Below are 8,501 nucleotides of genomic sequence, written 5' to 3'. Positions count from 1 at the left end.
CTGTGTGGTTCCTTGAACCGTGACCTCCCGGGTCCTAACCTTTCACTCTAATCTCTGGGTCTCTCATTCTGCCAGTTGTCACTTTGTTTATGTTGGACTCCTTTAGGTGGAAGGGTGGGATCTAAATGTAATAACTAATTAACCAAATAAATAAAATTATACTTATAACCTGCTCTTCTTCCTTGGAGTATTTTACATTTGCTTACAAGGCCAGATTTGTTTCAGAGTAGAGCTGTGTTGTGTATTCAAACCATCTTCTGGGCTATCTTAGAATACTCATTTTATACACTGCTATAAAATTACCTTTCTGGACAATTCTCCTTGTGTCTGAAGTTGCTAATCTCCTCCCACAGCCTTCCCCGCTCCCCAGGTTTCAATCACATAGAAATGTGTGTGCAAATAGCACTCAGCAAAGGTTATTCTAGAAGCTCCCTGCTGTGTGGAATGATAATTCCGAAAGCAGCACTTCTCTGAGCAATGACAGACAAGTGGTGCCAGGTCAATATTATGGAGCTCGCAGAGTAGGAGGGGAACTGTCAGTAGAAAGTGATATGTAAAGAGGAAATCAAAATGGCCTTGAAAGCTCAATAGTGACTTCTTTAGCTACCTTCAACTTGACTGGGTAAATGTGAATGTTGGGCGTGAGAAAGAGACCACGATTCCAGATTCAATCATGATTATGCCACAAAACAAAACAGTGTTAGGACCCCATCTGCACTATGCATTTAAAACAATACCATACCACTTTAAACAGTCATAGAATACCCTAAGGAATCATGGGAACTACAGGAACTGTGGTTTGTTAAGCGTGCTGAGAGTTGTTAGAAGATCCCTATTCCCTTCACTGTGTTGCAGTTAAAAACACATGGAATAGCTACTAAAGGATAATAGGTAAGGGACCCCTGACCATTAGGTCCAGTCGTGACCGACTCTGGGGTTGTGCGCTCATCTCGCATTATTGGCCGAGGGAGCCGGCGTATAGCTTCCGGGTCATGTGGCCAGCATGACAAAGCCACTTCTGGCAAACCAGAGCAGCACATGGAAACGCCGTTTACCTTCCCGCTGTAGCGGTTCCTATTTATCTACTTGCATTTTGACGTGCTTTCGAACTGCTAGGTTGGCAGGAGCTGGGACCAAGCAAGGGATTCGAACCACCGACCTTCTGATCAGCAAGCCCTAGGCTCAGTGGTTTAACCCACAGCGCCACCTGGGTCCACTGGAGGATAATAATTAGTATATTTTGGAAAGCTGCAGTATGGTAGTGAGCTGGAAAGTTCCCAAGTCTTACCTTAGCCATCACATCAGCAGGTACCATTATAGATTCAGTTCCTTGCCCATTTATAGCATGGGTCTAATAAAAGGGGACTGATTTTGTGAGGCTGTTGTAAAATTAGGGCTCAGGAGCCCATGGTCTTCCAGAGGTTTCTGGACTGCAGCTCCTCTCATCCTTGGCCATTGGCCATGCTGGCTGAGGCTGATGGGAGTGGAGGTCCAACAACATCAGGAGGGCCATTGGTTTTCCATCTCTTTTATAAAGGTTACCAGGACAATATCTGGGAACCCTTTGCACACCTGAAAGTACTGCATCATGAACTACGAAGGATCAGCACAACTCCAGCAGAACCCCACAAGTCACCCCAAGAGGTACATTACTCCTGAGTTTGGGTCACCTCCCGTTGAAGGTGATTGATCAATTATCAATCATATGTAAAACCTATCATTAGTTTGGTGCTCCTTGAAAAAAAAATGTAATTTTAATTCATGTCTTTCGTTGCTGACTGGGAAAAGGGGAGTGGGATAGTTAATAAATGACAGGTTACTTCAAGTTACTTCACGGTAACAAATGACAAGTTACTTCCTGGTCATTGCTTAAAATCTAGTTCATGCAAAGTCCTTGCACATCTGAGCACTGGCAGAGGTACGGTACCATTACCCCCCACAGTTTTCATTCATTTTTCTTCAAGTTGGCTGATTTTTGGAAAGTAGTAACAGCAATTTGTTGCCTGTAATGTATAGGCTAGAATATAAACAGATGCCCCTCCTTCAACTATATACAAACACACCACAAACATTAAATAGAAAGTTGCTATCTAACACCACCACTTACAGGGGAAAGTGCAAGTTGCACTGTGGTCTAAACCACTGAGCCTAGGGCTTGCTGATCAGAAGGTCAGCAGTTCAAATCCCCACTATGGGGTGAACTCCTGTTGCCCGGTCCCAGCTCCTGCCCACCTAGCAGTTTAAAAGCACGTCAAAGTGCAAGTAGATAAATAGGTACCGCTCCGGCAGCAAGGTAAACGGCCTTTCCATGTGCTGCTCTGGTTTCGCCAGAAGCGGCTTGGTCATGCTGGCCACATGACCCGGAAGAACTGTCTGCAGACAAATGCCAGCTCCCTCAGCTAGTAAAGCGAGAAGAGTGCCGCAACCCCAGAGTCACTCGCGACTGGACTTAACTGTCAGGGGTCCCTTTACCTTTACAGGGGAAAGAGATTCTTTCCACTTACCACTTATGCAGCTGGCCTTACAAGGACAGCATGACAATACTTTCAGTACCTGTGAATTTGACATTGCAGAGACATCACCATAGCCACAAGTCTCACACATCTAGAACTAATGGATAATATTATCACAAAGACAAAAATGATTATATAACCGAAGACTGTGAATCAGAAATAAAACCAGACCTTTCAGAATTGCTAGTTAAGGCTACAGTCCTGAGCATGGTTACCAAGGAGTTAGTTTCTCTGAAGTTTGTCAGAATTTTGTTAGGGCTGGGGGGAAGAAATTTAATTCAATTTGCCTTTTAATAAGAAACTACCTCATCCACAGGACAAACTGAAACACAGCTGCCTTTCCAAATTTGCATTTCTCCGAATTTTTCCGTGCAGTTCTCCCACAACCCAATGTGTGCAGAAATGCATATATTAGAGGAAAGTTTGCATCAAAATGCATTTGTCAGTGAAAATATGCAAAAATGCACTGTAAATGGGGGAATTGCTTGCAAAAATGTGTACATTCATACCGAAATGCTGATGAATTTTCATGAGGATTTTTAAAAATAAAAAAATGGCAAATTGGTGTGAAAATGTGGAGAAAAAAACTGGGAAGATGGGAAGCTGAAGAAACCAAAACTGACAGGCTCATCCAGTCCTACATCAGAGTAAATATGCTTGGAATATAATGTTATATGTTTAAATAAATTACTTACATTTCAACATCTTCAGGAAAACATGACAAATAAGATCACAGAAATAGATTCTAGCTTAGAGTCTAAGATGATTCAAATAACACCAAATGGCTATTTCCATCCCACCCCTAACATGAGTTATTAGTACACTCCTGAGAAAATAAAACAAAACTTTGCAGTGATTTAATCATGTTGCATTATACTTTGAACTATGTGAAAGTCATGTCCTCAGATGCAGAGAATCTCATTTCTCCTGCCCTTAATTCAGACCGATGACTTTCTTCTCTTTGGTGCCAGAGAGAGAGAGAGAGAGAGAGAGAGAGAGAGAGAGAGAGAGAGAGAGAGATCCTAAGTAACTTGCTTGTTCATCACAGTAGAACTTTCCCACTACTGCTCCTGCTGGCTTCACCAACTGACTAAGAGATTGAGTTCTCCGGTTTCATCTCCTGCTGTGAGAGATCTCTGCTTGGGCTTCCAGGATGCGTCATCATTTAACCTGAAATGGAAACATCCGCCCTTTTCTTTGCCACATTTACATAGAGGCAAGCTTCCTAACTAATGCAATCTGCAAAGCATTTCTCAAAATAATGCATTCAAACATATCATTTTATGCATTTTAAACTTATATCTTTAACACATCCTGGTTCCTAGTGATGATGCCCAAATTAAGAATTTGGGGGAAGTAGGGGCGGATTAAGCCGTTCCGGCACCCGAGGCAGCACAGGGGCATGCAGCTAGGGGCGGGGCATCACCACGCACAATGCATGCGTCATACGCAACACACATGCACGCGGCAAACCACCCCACCGCCATATGAGTCTTGGGAGGCACCCGGTAATAAGCCTCGCTCCTGCTCCAGCGGGCGGAGGCAAGGGCTGGGCTACGGAGGGCAGAAGCTCTTTTTAAAAAGCCTTTAGGCTCACACCCTATCCAGCTGCCCGAGACACTTCTACAAGTCACAGCGAGCAAAATTCTACCACAATAATATTTGGGGAGGGCATGCTGCTACAGCAGCTTCAGATTCGCTTTGATCCCTCCCCACCCCCAGCCTCTCCTGCTCAATATCCAGTGGTATTTCTGTAGAAAGTTATTGATACCAGCTTTTTCTATACGTATGCAAATAATGGCAGTGCATTCTGGGTACCTTTTTAAAAGGGCTTCTGCTGGGAGTGGCACATGGAGAGGGGCGGCTGCAGGTTTGCCTCTTTCTGTGCGGAATCTCTATCAAGAGATTTCGAAAGCAAATTTTTTTTTGCTGGGGCAGCTGGTAATCGCTTGTTCTGGCTCCCCTGCTTAATGTCGTCCATTCTTCCTGCTAGGGTGGAGGAGAAGGGCAGGCCAGGGAGGGGTGTCAGCGGCCAATGATGATGCCCCTTTCTGGCCTGCCCCCTCACCTCCGCCACAGCAGGAAGCAGCACAGCGCGCTGGCAGAGCAAGTGAGCAAGCTGCCAGCCACTGAGCTTTTCCCTGGGTGGCGGTTGGCTGCTCGCTCGTGGGAGGGCGCCGGGTGTCACACACACACCCCAGAGTGGAACCCGGGCCGGACCGCCCCCGTCGCCCCTCCCTCGCTAAGCCCCTGGGAGGAAGGGAACAGATTGTTAGGAAATTAATTCCTTCAGATCAGAAAACAACATGGCAGTATGAGCTTAGACTAAATTTTCCCAGTATTTGGGCCATGGCACCAAAACTCCCTGATGTTGGTCTCACCCACTCCTTGCTCAAAATATTATGGTAGGGGGAAGGCATTCAAGATGACAACTATGGGCTTCCTCAAGCAATTCTCATGAAAAGCTTGAGATCAGCTAAGAAAGATGAAGCCTAGCAGACATTACTCCCAGCCCTACCTACTAACCCCACCTTTCCCCAGATGTGGAGGCAAAGACATAGTGGTTTTGGTAAATTTGGGGCATCTTGAAATACCCAAACGAATTCCCAGGTGGGCAGGGCACCCCTCAACTATTGGGTTGAGTGAATGCATTGTGAAATTCCACCCTGTGTTATTGATGGGAGAGCCCATCACTCAGTGGCAGAGCACACATTTTGCATGCAGAAGGTCCCAAGTATTGGGCAGCGTAGGGGTGGGGAACCTACAGATATTGCTGAACTACAACTCCAGCACAGCCAATGATCAGGGATGATGGGAGTCCCACAGCACCTGGAGGACCAGAGATTCCCCATTCCTGAGGTTGTAGGTGGTAAAGAAAAGCCCTATCTGCCTGAAAGCCACAGTAGGGAAGAACGGACAGTATTAAGCTATGTGGACAAGCTATTTGACCTTCTATAAGGCAGCTGCTGTTGCTTCATATGGAACCTGTTTGTGTAACACCTCCCTTAAGAAACAGGTCTGGAGAGACAAATGGGATGCCTCAGGAGGTCAAGGCAATGCAATGGTGGGGAAATATTTATCACTTGGATATCTTGGTGTTGTGCCACTGTTTGAAGGCAGAGGGGCCCTGCAGGGAGCTGATCGGGTGGGAGGGGGGAGCACAGGAGTTCAACACTGCGTTTGGCAAAGGGAAGTATCTAACCTTCCTCAAGATTTTTATTTTATTAGCTCTCTCACATGAAGAACAGCACCAAAATATCATCTCCCAACAGACTCAGCCTTAGAAGTGTTTCCAAAGAACAGGTGGTCGAGAGAGCTAAGAAGCCAATATCCCAGTACCCCACACAAACTGGCTGGGTTCCTAAACAAATGTTACGAGTCATTTCGGTGGGGCTCCATGGCTGAAAGTGCAATTATAGGATCACATCCTTTAAAGGAGTTTTGTGGAATTTTATGGCCTGGGCAAAATAGCAGTTAAAAAAAGAAAAGAAAAACATGTTGATAACACCCAAAGGATTTAGTCTTTCAAGCAACATTTCTCTCCCCCACCCCATGACTTTTTGAAAAGAGATTCAAACCATCCGTTAAAATTTATGTTTTATTTCACTTGCATTAATATTAAAGGTAAGGTAAAGGGACCCCTGACCATTAGGTCCAGCCGTGACCGACTCTGGGGTTGCGGCACTCATCTCGCATTATTGGCCGAGGGAGCCGGTGTACAGCTTCCAGGTCATGTGGCCAGCATGACAAAGCCGCTTCTGGTGAACCAGAGCAGCACATGGAAATGCTGTTTACCTTCCCGCTTGGAGCAGTACCTATTTATCTACTTGCACTTTGACATGCTTTCGAACTGCTAGGTTGACAGGAACTGGGACTGAGCAACGGGAGCTCACCCCGTAGCAGGGATTCGAACCGCCGACCTTCTGATCAGCAAGCCCTAGGCTCTGTGGTTTAACCCACAGCGCCACCTGGGTCTGACCCCCAATCTCCACCAGCAGTTCCCCCTTCCATTGTTTCCCTGATTCCCTTTCGTTTCTTACTTCAAGTTACATATTTTGCTCCTCCTAACTTTCTCCCTTGCCCTCGTCTTCAAAATATTCTAGGGCACAAAAGTTGATATGCATTTAGTATTGTCACTTTTTAACTAGCCTGACTCCTGAGTAGGGATAAGGGAGAACTTCAGTTCACATTTAAAAGCAATCATACTTAATTCGTGATTTCTGAACAACATGCAAATCAAAACACAGCTATCCCTTGACATTGGCACTTTTCCAAATCCTCCAGTGTCTTTCTCCAGCCATGTAATGTGTACCCCAAAAAAACATTTGAATGCATATATGAGTGAAAACAGCATACAGAAATGCATTATATCAGGGGAGATTGCTTTGCAAAAAAAATGTGTGAATTGGGCAAAACTGCATGCAAAAATGTGCACATTGGGAGCATTTCTCACTAAAATGCTGGTAAGTTTTCACGAGGACAATTTTTTTGTAAAAAAATATGCAGACACTGATATGGAAATGTGGAGAACTCAACTTCAGATTGGAAAATGAGAACTTTAGAGAAACTGAAATGGACAGATACGCCCTTCTCTACACTTGGGGCTTTAACAGCAAAATAGCAGGCAAAAAATGAGTGAGTAAATCTTTGCCCATCTCTTGCCCAGAGCTAATAATTTACACAGCACCACTTGAAAATTGTGGGCACTACAATTTAAGAAGGATGTTGACAAGCTGAAACGTGTGTTGAGGAGGGCAACCAAGATGATCAAGGGTATGGAAACCAAGGCTTATGAGGAACAGTTGAAGGAGCTAGATATGTTTAGCCTGGAAAAGGGAAGACTGAGAGGAGTTATGATAGCCATCTTCTAATATCTCAAGGGCTGTCCTATGGAAGATGGAACAAGTTTGCTTCCTTCTGTTCTGATGGGCAGGTCTCGAACCAATGGCTTCAAGTTACAAAAAAGGAGATTCCGACTAAACACCAGACAAAACTTTATGACACTAAGAGCTGTTCCACAGTGGAGCGGTCTCCCTCAAGAGGTTGTGGAGTCTCCTTCCCTGGAGGTTTTTAAGCAGAGGTTGGATGGCCATCTGCCATGGATGCTTTAGCTGAGATTCCTGCGTTGCAGATGACCCTTGGGATCTCTTCTAACTCTGCAATTCTGTGATTCTATTATTCTAAAAGGGGTTTCTTCTCAGCAGCCCAAGTTTACTTCTGTGCTCTCAACAACAGCTTGTCAGCAGACATGTTGTTACTGAGCTCCATGTTATGAAATTAGCTTCGCTTTCTCGTGGCTTCTGAATGACCAGGTTGCTACTAAAGGTTAACCTTTCTCTGACCAGTGGGTGACCAGATTTGCAACACAGAGACTATAGGGGGACTCCCTACAGCACTAAAACCCAAACTCCTTGATGCTTCAGTTATTGGCACTGCAGAGGAGTCACCGCCTTCTGAGGGAAATCTTTTGTCCCTATAGTCCCTTTTCTGCTTTCCTTCCAAATTTGTTGTCCTAGAGGGAATGTAAAGCAAGCAGCAGCAAGATGAACTAATATTGTACCCCCTAGGATGGCAGGAAATTAAACATGGGGGATAACTCCACTTGGTGCTGGTGTACAGCTCTTGTCCACAGTTCAAAAGGAAAACAGAACCTCACAAGGCTTTTACGACTATCTCCTAAGGGAACATTCTTCCTCTGCTTGAATAATCCTTAAAGCAGAATTACTAAAATGTCTGCAAATGTATGCCAGATGCACTGAATGGGCTTTGAAAGGAATGGTGTGATTTTTTTTGGGGGGGGGGAAACAAACCTCACCCTCTGCAATAAATTGAGGCAGGGTGTGATGGACATGCTCATCTTATTTCTAATAAGTTTTGTTTTACTGTTGGGCTAAGCTTTCAGTTCCTAAGCAAAAACATTTTGACCTCTATATACTAACCTGATAGAGTTACCATCATTTCCGCCTCTAGCTTTGTCTGTGTCAGTGT

The 8,501-nt window shown here is 44.8% G+C and overlaps 1 non-coding gene across 1 annotated transcript; it reads left to right on the top strand.

Annotated features, from left to right (window-relative positions):
• The first annotated feature begins 4,336 nt into the window (after window positions 1–4,336).
• On the top strand, window positions 4,337–4,478 carry LOC118083294 (U11 spliceosomal RNA). Its single transcript, XR_004692370.1, has one exon. It is a non-coding gene; the product is annotated as a U11 spliceosomal RNA (small nuclear RNA).
• Window positions 4,479–8,501: the final 4,023 nt, after the last annotated feature.

Source organism: Zootoca vivipara, chromosome 3 (genome assembly GCF_963506605.1).
Source record: "Zootoca vivipara chromosome 3, rZooViv1.1, whole genome shotgun sequence".
Lineage (NCBI taxonomy): Eukaryota > Metazoa > Chordata > Lepidosauria > Squamata > Lacertidae > Zootoca > Zootoca vivipara.
This window is presented reverse-complemented; position numbering and strand designations above follow the sequence as displayed.